The sequence below is a fragment of the Contarinia nasturtii genome, unplaced genomic scaffold (genome assembly GCF_009176525.2).
Source record: "Contarinia nasturtii isolate CC-2019 unplaced genomic scaffold, AAFC_CNas_1.1 Cnas_scaffold_129, whole genome shotgun sequence".
NCBI lineage: Eukaryota > Metazoa > Arthropoda > Insecta > Diptera > Cecidomyiidae > Contarinia > Contarinia nasturtii.
Genome location: NW_022197486.1, coordinates 11,627,596 through 11,641,502, shown reverse-complemented (window position 1 = coordinate 11,641,502; position 13,907 = coordinate 11,627,596).

Here is a 13,907-nt window from a genome sequence, read left to right as displayed (position 1 = left end):
ATCAAGTTTTTTTTTTGCTACTTAAACTCTTTTTGTGAGACACAAACACCAATTAATTTTATAGAATGAACAATAATAAATGTGGTGCTAAAATTTGGAAAATTATCAAATGTGAAAACATTCTTTTAACACCAATGTTAATTTACGCCAACTTCACAGCAATTGTTGAATAGACCCAATAATTTGTTTAAAAAATGTTATTGAACATCAATTAGCACCATATATAGAATGCCAAATGTGGGTGAAATCTGAATAATATTAATTGAAAACTTAACTGCTTCTAAATATGTTTTTTTTTTTTAATTTATGCTTCGATTAATTGTAATGTGAATAGAATGATTTAAAAGAGTCTTCGTTTGCAATGATGGCCGTTGACCTTTATCTATGATCCCACGCAGAGAATTTGAAACGTTTTTTTTTTTTTCATCAGCGATGTGTTTTTTATCAATAACATTCCGTTCTCAAGACGAAACAGCAGGCATTCAGTATCATATGAATTTTTGGTATTTATTTCCGGATCGATAACAAAACAATGTCATCATTCAAAATTCATGTCAACGATGATATCACATGCCATAGACTTGTTAAATAACAGATAATTTGAGAATTTTTCCATAAATCTCAAGATCATTGGATTTAACTAAGTTTGATGACAGACTGCGAGTATTTTTTTGATTGTTTGTACAAGTGATCGATTCAGACTCTGAAGAGAAGTAAATTATTTTTAATAACAAAAATTTGAAAGAACGAGGAGAAGAAAAAAAAAACGATCGCGACAGTCTGAACGCAATATTCTCAAGTTGAAATCACCAAATATAAAAGATCGTAAATAAAGCACTGAATTCAACTGTGAAAATAAAACAAAACGTAAACAATTCTAAATGAAATCGTCTCCCATTGAGATCATACTCGTCATTTGCGTTTTTCGTTGGTGTCATGTATCTATAGATTATAACCTATAGCGCCCCTTCGACATTTTTCGTTATTGTTACCAATTCTGTTTTACTTAAGTCCATAACATACTAACTTAGTCATGTTTATCAAAACCGCCTGTGTCGACGAATGAAATGGTTTAGTTTACGGCCAATCAAATACTCTTTTTTACACAATATTCGAAACACATAAATCGGTTTATTATCGTCGTCACATAATTTTCTGGTGCAAGAACTGGTATCACACCATCACATTCAATCCAAAAGAATGACTCGATTCTAATCGATATAAATTTCAAAAAAAAAAAAAAAAAAAAATATCAACATCACCACGCTCTATCTCCAATTTCGATGCCATATATATTTCTTGTTGCATGTCTCGCTGTTTTCGAACTAATTAGCTTATTCTATTTTTCACTTTGTGAATTATTGACATTGTTTAAGCTTTTTTTATTGCAATCACCAATTTTATCGACGCTTTTTAATGCCAATTAATACAGTATGCATGTATTTCGATTTTTTCTTTAATAAAATATATTGTATTAACGATTTACAAATAGCAATCATATATTTCTTTTATTTTATATAGTCCACTAAATTGTGAAAATGATCATTAGCACTGAGCCACGCTATTAGTACAAAATGTGCAATTCATTTCAGTTTTCATTGAATCTATCCACAGCAATCGGTTTTTCACCGATCTTCTTTTCCACATTCTTAAATCGATTAAATTTTTTTTTGTCTACGATACTTCTATGTCCCAAATATTTTGGAATTTTATGATTGTGATTGAAAAATATTTTAATGAGCAGGATCAGTTTGTTTGTCGTCTAAGATTAATAAAGATAAATTGACAAGAGATTGTATACATATAATTCTTATCAAAAATAGTAAAATCTATAAAGTTACATAACATCGAATTCATAACGAATGTTACCAATGATCGCGACTATCAACTATCGCGTGTGGAAAATATATTTAATTTAATATGAGTTAAAAACTCGATGGAAATATATTTTGCATGCGATTTGTGCATTATTTGATGGTTTGAAATGGCATATGCATTTGCAGCATCTCATATGCATCGAAATCAGTCCAATGCATGGAAATATAAATTCCAAAATAAATAGAAGCCAAACATGGACAAAAAAAAAACGATGATGACGACGCCGATCGCGAATAACAACAACATTGCAGTGTGATACTAGCTAACTAATTATACTTATAATCATTAATTAATCTCTGTTCTGTTTCTTGTTCCTTTTTGTTGTTGATTCGGTTTGAGTTCTTTGAGTGCGTTGTGAATGTGTATTTGATAATTTGCATATATCGGCTATTGTACAGTGTACACAGATACTTGCAAATTCGTTTGACCACAGATGATCTTGTTTAATCTCCATAAGTTTTGCTATACACATGATGACACTTGCTTAGTATCTACTGTTTCGGTTGCAATATTGTTATTAGTTATTTATACTGTAGCAAGTGCAATAGATTTTGTGTTGTTGGTTTTTTTTATTCGTTGTCTTTCAATTCGTATCCATATTGATTCCGATGTGAGTGGCGCATGTGTGTGTGTGTTGTTTGTGTAACCTGTAAATGTTTTCAATATAACCTTTCAGTTTCATCTCTGACAGTATTTTTTCTCCTTGTTTCTCTTGTTATGGACATTAATTTTGCGCACACACTTACTTGAATGGTTAGTTTGGATATTAGATTTCCATAAATCACACTTTTTGAGGTCAATTTAAAAATATAAATGAAATTAAGCGAATACTAAAACGAAATGACGAAAGAAAAGATTGTAGCAAATGAAGAGAGAAAAAAATGTGCTTAAAATTATGGATATGGATTCAAAAATGAATAAATAAAGATATGAATTTTAATTGTGCTGTTCTGCGTTGCTAATGTGGAAAAAGTCATAGTCACCGTCGTCTCCGCACCGATAAGCACTCAAACCCGATGCCATTATATACAATTCTCCACATATGATAAAAAATGTTGTTTTCTTCTTGGATTCATGTAGCACATGATAATTCCAACATTGAATTTCACCTATTTTTTTAATTTACTTCCAATACGAGTCAATTTCTTTTTCATTTTTTGGTTTGATATTTCAAAAAAAAAAAAAAATGCAATTTCCAACTTAAACCGAAAAAACAGCAAATTTTCTATCTTTAGAAAACAATAGATGTTCAATTCGGAATATCATATCATGTGATTAATGTCAACCATGTGTCCTGATTCATAATATACTTGTTTGTGGTCAAATCTGGTTCTTAATTAGTGATTTCTGATTGTGACAATATATTGTACTGTTTCATAAATTTATTTTTTTCTTTTCAGTCTGATATTATATTGAAATGTCTCATAAATAAAGTGTCATTTGAAATCACCGTTTCTTTCCTTTTTCTTTTGATCTAACATTTGACGCAGACACAATATATACCAATACCAAATGTGTGAGAATGCATTCAGTGTTATATATTTCGGGCGCTGTAATTTATACATAAAATTTACTGAATTTATAAATTTGAGAATGCAAATTTTCTCAGAATACTATATTTTGCACACAGGTATAGCAAATAGAATTTGGTGGCATTTCGATTCATATCTTGTTGCAATCACAAAATTTATAAATTGAATGTTTCTGTGGTGTTGAACCCACCCAGAAGGTGGTTGTGCATTATAATTTGTGGAATAAAAGTGGACTTTATTCATATACTTTGGATGATAATAAGTAAATGTCATTCGTTTGCATTTGATACGGCATATAAATTGGAATTTTCGATAGCAAAACCTCATGAATGTTGGTTTAACCAACACTTTTTCATTCATTTCGAATGTAATCCTTTCCCTAAGTTGCACTGGTTTCAAAAGAAGACAAAAAATAACGATTCGTATTGAAAAGTTGCTCTTAATCGAATTTTAAGTAAATACATTTATAATAAAGGTTCATCGTTTGCGCTCTGATTCTTTTAACCTGATATCTAGTTTTTGATCGTAACTGAATGTATAAGACATGCACAAGTAACCGAACAAGACAAGAAAACGAATACCAACGAGGCTTGTTCAAAATGAAAGGTATTTTTCGGATAATAAGTAATATTGCATATACGCATGGTCATAAGTAGTGCTGGAATATCATAATTACTGTGTCAAAGGTTCTAGCCATGAAGTCAGAAGAGAACTCGTGTCCCGATTGTGATAATTTCCAATAAAATATTCAATATGGTTCAATATATGTAGAAGTGTGCATTTTCCGTAATGGATGGAAAATTTGTTGTCGAATGAAAATTGATCGCGTCACTGACTATTTATGTGTATTCATTTACTTGTAATAATGTGAAAACAGTTTCAAACATTATAATAAATATATATTATTTTCAGTGCAAGATGAAAAAAGGAGGCAAGTTTCCAAAAAGAAACAAATCCTCACTTTATTTTATAGCCGAACATAAACGTTTTTATTTTTTTCAATTTAAAGAGGCGATTATTGTATGCGCTCAAACTTTGTGTGTGTTTGATGGTTTTTACTTTTATTTTATGGATGCAAACGCACATCTTGCATTGTGAATACAACGAATCTGAGCCAGTTACGTTGACCTTTGTGAATAAAAAGTCGTGCAATAAATTTAGGAAAGATATGGATTACAGACAATCACGACATATATAGGGTATATGTATATGGATTAATCGCTTGCATCGTAATCCAGTAATAAAATGAATCAGTGCAATCATAGGTGTGTTGGTGCGTGCACTCATTATGTTTTATGTGAGTGTGCGGCAACACAACTCTCGCCTCTCGTCTGTCGGCATTCTTCAGAATAGACCGAACAAAAGCCTCATTGGATTCGTTTATTATGGTCAACGGGGCAAAAAACAACAACAACAACAACAACAACAACAACAACAAACGATCGTCGTTGATTTAATATGCATGAACCACAGTAAATGTGTAAAAATTTAAATGAATTTATCTCCGCACTTTTATCGATCGTAAAATCAAGCTGAATTATTTTCTCGCTTACCTCTTATTGTGCTCTCTGTTTTGAGATCGTTTTGTTTTTTCGTTCTTTCGCTCGCGTAAATATCTTTGCCTTTTTTGATGGCAATGTGAAATGTTTGCACTCTGTTTGTTGTTTTTTTTTTTGCGTGCGCATCCGAAAATCTTTTGTTATATTGAATCGAAAGAGATAAATTGTTGCGAAATTATCATGAAGAATGTAATTCATAAAACAGTTGAATGGTGCAAGGTATAAAAGACAAGAGTTGAAAGCCCGCAACCGGCCAAGCGGAAAGGTGAACGATAATTGTATAAAATTGAGCCTGCTTCTGAATGTGATAAGCATTAAAAAGAGAAGATGAAAAACACACAAATGAATATAAATCCGAACGAAATACAGATATTCGCCCACTTGTCAATCAACAAATGGATCAGTTGGCGTTGTTTACAATAAAATGAATATTAACAATTACAGTTTAACACTTCGTTGGTGTTATGATTTCACCGAGAGAAAGAGAGAGAATCGTAAAACATAATTGTTTCTTATCGAATAGATGTTCAAGAAAGGTTGATTTGATGGTTGCCATTTTTCACCTTTTTTCACTATGTTAATCACAGATTTGATGTTTTTAACAGCGTTATCGATACCATGTAATCAATATGAAGTTAGTAAAAATGCGATATATTTTGAAAGTTTTTATGATCAATTCATAGACAACATATAAAAAAATGAAATCAATACGACAAGATCGTTAGATCTGAATGTGATACCTTTGTCTCTCTCTCTGTGTGTAGATTAAACATTAATAAAGAGTATTTTGTTATTTATTTGGAACTCACACCGAGTCGATGAAATGTTTTTGTAAAAAGTTAATTTTCACATTTTGAATTTCCACAATACTTGGCTCATATTGCTAACATAAAAAAAGACCAACAAAAAGCGACATCAACAACATGCAGAGAATGAATAAGAATTAGTTGAGCTCACTTTGGTCTCTTTATGGTGACAGATCAAGATATTCAAATAAGTGTTGGGGCATATCCATTTTTATGAATCTGAACTTGTTATTATTGAGAGCATTTTTTTTTCTTTCTCTCTCTTTCTCTTCGTTGGCATATTGTTGTTCGATGGAAAAAGGAGAAGTTGTTGTAAAAAACAAGCAGAAATTTACATATTTTTTTGTTCTTGAACACTTTTCTTTAAAAATAAAACGGCATATGGAATGGAATGAGATGCCGCAGGAGAAGTGCGTCGATATAATATATACACAGCTTGATATCAATGTAATCAGTGATTGATTTATGTTGAATACTGCGCACAATTTTGAACGTTATGAATGAAATGAAACCATATCTAGCCTTGATATTGATTTCATCATATTTTCACATTGTTCAGAAAAATTCAGATTGAAAAAAAGAACTCAATCGATATTTTATTCAATTATTTTTATCCGTTGCTTGGAATCGCACAATTTGTCATCGTCATTGAATTTATTCATACCAGCTAAGTACGTATTCAGTACTTCATCCAAACCATTTTCAATCCAAATAATAAAAATCAATTAGTTAAAGTCATTTAACTAAACGATGAACACGTAAAATAAGCTTAAAATTATCGCATCACAGTCACACGTTGAGACTTTCTTTCATTTAATACGGTTTTATTTTAATTTTCATCTATAAAATTGGGGATTAAAGAAATGACGGGAATATAAAAAAAATATACATATGTATAATTCTAGTTTTACGTAAGAACGAGACTTGTATCGACAGAACCACATTTCAGGGCACAATGATTGGTGCGAATATGCTGCCGCATTTTAGTCAAATGCTAAAGGATTTAATATTTAACCGAATTTGCATGAATATTTTACCGAATAAGGTGTCGTATCTGATGATATTTATATTTGAGTTTGGAAGCTCATTTGTGTTGTTCGTTGTTTTAAAGGTGAACTTCAAAATTGTTTAGTCTTCGTATAGGCAGAGCGCGGCATACTTTTGATGTTGAATTCTTGTCTTAATATTCGACGAATATATCGGTTATTATCATTATAAATGAACGTCTACGTCGCATACGTGTTTGAACGTAAACGTCATTGATTCAAATCAAAGTGGGCTCAATATACTTACGAAATGTACGCACATTTACATATTCGAAAACGATTAGAAAAAAAAAATAATAATATAAAAATTGGTAACGCAATGTGATGATCAAACTGAATTTGGAGCAATAATTAGTTGTAAAATCGATTAACATCCAGTTTTCACGTTCATTTCCAGTGTATCTTGTTTCAATTGCACCAGTTTTGAAGAAATGAATACCAGTTGAATAAACAAGTCAGATTTCATTATATTGGTTCATAAGGAACGCACGATGGAATTCTTGTTCGTCTATCAATTCATCGAAACGATGATAATTACGTTAATGAACGAAATAACGAAGTTTTTTTGGGTCGAAATTCCACATTTAGAAAAAGAAATAATAAACGTGGAAAAACACCTCTTTTATATCGATTTAGGCTCATGGCACTCATTCACATTGTCATTTCGTTTGAAGATGGGCGCGCACAACTTTCGTCATTTAGCTCCAATAAAGGGCATGTGTTGATGCTGCCGTTTTAACGCAATGCATAATTTAATTTACAATTTGAGCAGACCGAAATTGAGATAAAAGGAAAGAAAGAGAAGACAAAATTAGAAGCGAATCAAATAAAATCGAATACTCTTAATAAATTACACGATTAACTAGTTTAATAATGTCGGTTGGAAAAGAAACGAAATTGATCGAAATCATATAGTTGAGAAATGTTGTCGGTGAAAGACAAAGAAGAAACAAATCAAAAATTATTAAGAGACAAAATCATGTAAGCAATCGCATTAAAAGAATGCTCGGTCCGGCGTGACGAACCATCACCACAAAATTTTCATTGATTAGATATGCAATGCGACCAACTCTAGAAGAAACTATGAATCGCAAACTGTACCAGAAAATTGTACTAATTCGAGTTTTTCGGGTTTATTTCAATTATTTCAAGCAATGGGATTTTCTTTTCTCAAAAGATGACCATGTTGGCACTTAAAAATGGTTTTTTTTATTTTTTTTTTGTCAAAAATAAAAATTGAAGTTTTATCGTTTTTCTGAGTACTACGGAAATTCAAATGTACTAATTTAAAGAATAGAAATGGGTATCAAATAAAGAATATAGAGTATGCTTTAAAACGGGTCAATAATCCCATATTAAATATCGCTTAAATGTTCTTGTACATCTTCAACAATGATTTTGAACTTAATCGTATCGTCAAGCGGCCAGATGCCAAACTAAGTGAGAAAAGGAGTGAAGAAAGAGACGTTAGCTGTTAAGACATCATCATATGGTACACAATTTTTTGATGAGCGCTCCGTCGAATGCTCTATTTGTCAATGATGTAACAGCGAAAGCCCATTCATTGATGGATAACAAAGTAAAGTGTCAATCTCAGCTGTTTGAAGAATAACAATACCATTTCGGAAAATCTGTAGCACCTAGTTTAACAAAAAAAAATGAACTCTATTCATCTATTCATTTGCGCCACTAATATTATTATTGTTCAACTTACACGCTTTGCCATCGACTCAATGGCAATTGTGGAAATATTAATGATAGTGTACGTATTCCCATATTCATATACACTGCGCTCGTCTCATTTTTCACATATTTCAATTCTATTCATGGAATAGATGTACGCAAGTCGCCATTTCATCGTGGAGAAATTCTCATCTTGTTAAATCGATTTTTAATCATTACTTAAGCCATACAATGTATCAGCAATTGTAACATTATTAATCACCTAATTCACAATGCGCATACATGAGTGCAATCTCAATCAGAGCTGTCAACGAACCAACGATTTGTTCGTAGCATTTTTTTATCAAATATTTGTTCGTTCGTTCGTTGGAAATCATCTTGGAAATTGTACTGGGATGAAGTACTACACCACTAGATGGTGCTGTCTTTCTATTGTTTAGTGATATTTAATTTTTTCAAAAAAAAATTACAAAAAAAAAACATAAAAATTTGTTTCTCGTTAATACCAAATCTGAAATGGTTTTTTTGGTTAGTTAAGAAAGTTACGCCTTCTGTGATTTTTATAGATTTTTTTAAAAACAAAAACAACATTAAAAATGATCGACTTTGATAAACGTCCACAATACATGACAGCTCTGCTCTGAATAGCCATCGACCCAAGCACGTTTCCCATGCTCTGCTATATGGTTAATTTACTGGTATTTACTATTTACACTGCTCCATCATTGTCGATATGCATCTATCTATAAGTTGAATCGTTGAAATTTCATCCATTTACTGAATAATTCTCAATAACGCCTGCAATATTATTATTATTGCATCTTATTATATATACTATCGTTAACTTGTGTTATAATTTGTTCGACTTCAGATAAAGAAAGTGAGTGTAATAAGACAATTGAATCATGCCCGTATAATCCACCGAAAATTCATGATAATTTGAAAGTAGAATATTTGGTATGAATTTGCATTCAGAGAATGACGCCGATTGAAAACTTGAATTCTCATTTCGCAGAGTCGTCTCATGGCGTTCAGTATGCAATTTACAAGAGTTTCATTGAAAGAAAAAACAAGTGGCTAAAAAGTAGTCATGTTATATGCAATGTAATTGAGCCGGACATACAATGCATCGTCATTCGATATCTGGTGTTAATGCCGAGGATGCTTTTTTCAGTTTGTGAATCGATTTACAGAGTTAGCGCAACGTGCAACACTTGTACTATATATCTATCCATTTAATGAGTATTATACTTGAATCTCCCACTCAAAATGTCGCATTCTCTCTCTCTCGCTCTCTATGTCTCGGTGTGACATTCGCGTCTTCTAATGGCATTCACTTAAGCTTCCTCGTCGTCAGATTTGTCGTATATTTTTGCTTTTGGCCGTTATATACCTTGTGCATTGCTCTCTAAATATCTCCGAAGAATGAAATTGTGAAATGTATTTTATTGTTTGTTGGTTGTTTGTTTTAGATATACACACACCATTTCAATTGTGGACGGTGCGAAAGAGATGAACAGGTATAGAGTTTGCGTAGACTGTATTCCGTGTAAATAATGTGCATAAAGTCCTCGTTTAAATCTACAGAACTGTAGCGTTGTTGGCTTGATCTCAGCGTGGATTTTGTGTGTACGGTTGTCACCAATAACAAAAACAAACCCAAACAAGTCAAAGCATACGTTTTTCTTTATTATTACCATTATTACCGCGCGTTACGTATGGGCACATCTACAAATTTACACATTCTTTGCTTCTTCTACGGTGTGCAGTACGCGCGAGCACGAGAGAGAGTTGTGCTGCTCTTTATTTTGCGTGTGAACGACTTTTGTTTTGGCTCTCTTTTTTTCTCCTCCTTCCTCCATTCAGTGCATCAGTTGACCGTGTTGGTCACGTTGCGCGTTTGGCCTGATGTTAAATAATAATAAAAAATCCACAAAGCAATCAAAATGGAAATAATGCCGGGTTGATCGTGTGAGAGAAAAAAAGAGATGGGAAAGGGACCAGACCAGAAAGGAAGATGATATCCATACCTTACCGGATCGTCGCACAATAATCCACTCTATGTGGCTAAACTCTATAACAGTTAAATTTACGATCCAATTAAAACAAATTTTCTGATTTGCTCGTAATGGTAAGTGTTTCTCCTTTCTGTTCTTATCTTTCGTTTCGTGCTTTTCGTTACTCTTTTCATATTTTTCGTCAACTAAACTGTGACAAAAATTACAACAACAACAACAGCAGCAACACAACAACAAAAAATAAAAACAAAACACGCGAAACGACTACAAAATGAAAAAAAAAATTAAAAAACAAAATGCGCGCTATAGGTTGTACCTCGTGTGCGAAAACGAAATGTAAATATCTGACTTGAAATTATATTAGAATTGGCACCATTTATGCAAACAGGTCTTTCAGACGACTTATATTGGTGCTGCGGGCATTTTTCACCAGCGTATCACAAACGGTTGCCATGAAAACTTTGATGCAAACTGCACACACACACACACACACACACACACACACACACACAAGCAATTCTCGCTGCATGTGAATCCAAACCTAATTATCATAATTCTATCAGTGTGCCATACAAGATTTTGCCATACGCACGAATATTTGAAGATAACAATAGATTAAAACCACTGATTTTGTTTACTTTAATATATCTGTTAAAAGTTATTCTCATGAATATATGCTGAATACAAGGCAGCAGTTTTATTAAGACTTCGAAGAATTTCAAATATTCTTTCGGATCAACAAAACCATCCCTTGACTGAGCGTAATACTTCAAGCATATAATGAAGTATGTACAGTATTCTTTTTTTTCTTGCCCACAGATGATGATAGGCACATAAAAATGCGCTGGAAGCTCGCGATCGAAATACACAACTAACAAAAATGTTCCATGATTTGTTTGTTTCTTTATTTAAATAAATGCCGCACACCATAAAAAAATCGCAAAATGCATTTGCCCAGCGAAGCAGACACACGCACACACACACAAACGACAGCAATAAAAAGTTCTTTTAACGAATTATCGTCAGTTACGTATACTTACCTATACAATACAAAATTCGAATGAATAATTTTCTATGTAAGTCAACCATTTTGCATGGTGAATGCGAATAGAGAGGAGAGAAAAAAAGTGAATAAATACCCATCATTAAAACAAAAACAAAGACCTTATTCCCTTATTTTGCTTGATGTCAATGCTTTTTATCATTTTATTTAAACGTTTTGCAGCTTTGGATAAGTAATCTCTCAAGTGTACGCGCATTCATAAATGAAATGATGATGATGGCTTCGTTGATCTATTTCATTTTTACATCACGTGTGTGACTCATCGCATTTAAATGAATAATGTGCGAATGGTGAAATAGCATTAATACCTGATGATGTTTTTGTTTCACTTTTTTTTGTTCTCTCGGTCGCTTGCATAGCGCTCAACAACCGTGTAAAGCAATGATAATAAATGTTATTTATACGCTGTTACAATATAGTGATTTTGTCCTTGGACAACACCAACCAAATGCCGATATTCCACCGTTTTTTTTCTCCTCCTCCTCTACATCAAGAAGAGCAACGAAATGCATATTCCTCGATTTGATTCCTCAGAAATAATTCTGCTACTGAAGTATTTGATCTTGACAAGATGCGCTTTAACTTTTCAGTTTGCAATTTCGTGCATATGGGAATGAGCATTGAAGTGAATGGTAAACGGTGCCGGCTATTTATCCCAAGTAAGTGACGTTTACTGTGTACATTTCCGTTTGCAATGATATACAGAATTCAATGTCGTGAACAAAATGCAATTGCGCTTAAGTAAAATATTAATGGGCCAACTCTGTTTATATATTTATACTTTTTCGTCATAATTTAACTTCCGTCTGTAATTACTGGAGTTATAATTAATTGACGGATTTTTATCTTTTTCGCTACTTGAACGTTTAGATTTCATTCAAAGATTTAGAACGTCGCTGATTATTGTTGTTTGCTGTTATTATTATGAAGATGGAAGATCGGAATCGTTATATTTCGCATAAATAATGTTAATGACATTTGAACTATCAGCAATCGTTGTAAATTTGTTTTTGTTTTGTTTATGTATTCATCTCAATTATAATTAAAATTTTGACCATTAAAATAAATAGACAATCTCTCAATAATCGTTGATCTCCTGCGATTTAACGACAAACTTTATTTGAAATTCATTGATCAAATGGGTCAAAGTCTCACCGTCTATTCAATTTATATATGTGAATCCACATTGAATGCAACACATTTTTTTTTACTCGAAACTTGAATATAGCTTTTTTTCCATTTCGATGATTGATTGGACCTACTGTATTGATCAATTCTAAAGAACATACGTGGATTGATGTAGTTTCGGTGTGTCATTAATTTTAAAAGTATAATTTGTGCAGACAGGTCGACCATTTCGTTCATGAACACTCCATTCCATCTTCTCATCAATATGTAAAAGTCACCCCTTGTCGGATTAAATCGGAATAAAGTGAATCTTTCAATTTAAATTAACGCTTTTAGTGTTTGTTTTATTGCTTGGTTCATTCGTGGTTAACAAATATGAAAAATACATTCTATATTCAGATGCAAATAAATTCAAAGAAATACAACATCAAAAGTCCAATTATTTTTATATAGAACATTGCACTCATTATTTTACAACGGCTCCAATATCATCAACAAAGTGTTGCAAAGAATGAAAATCAATTTGAGCATCTTACTTCCTACAATCGCTTATGAAAGTTTCGGTTGGACAGAGGTATTTTCTGAGAGCAGGAGATGAGAGCTCTTCAATAATTTTCATTCTCAGCTACAAATATACATACTCAAGCAACGCATAGCTAGAAAGTTTGTAAAAATATTTTTACCATTTATTCCACACCCAATCTACATGAAAATGGATTTAAGTCAGTATATGTATTACAATCGCAAAAATTGGATGAATGATACGGCTGTGATTTTCCACGATGGTTTAAGTAAATTCAACTAAATAATAATAAATTGAAGCAATTTTCATAGGCGATTTCAAATCCAAATAGTCAAAGTTTTCGTGCATTTGGGAGGATTTTTGTTTAGAGAAAACCGAGAAACAGTTGAATGCGATCTTGTGAAATGTGATGTAAGCAATTTAGACATATATGAGAAGATAAAAATCAAGCAAACACATATGTAACACCATTGATAATAATTAAAAAGATGAGAAGAAAAAACACGTATTCTCTTTTGCGTGATCCATACGTCTTACTTAGATGTTCGAATCAAAAGTATTAATCAACGCTCCAATAAAACAAAACTCATCATTTCTTATTTCCCATAAGCGATACTTTATCATGTCCATAGCACATAAGCTCCACACTCTGTTTCTTTAAATGTGATATG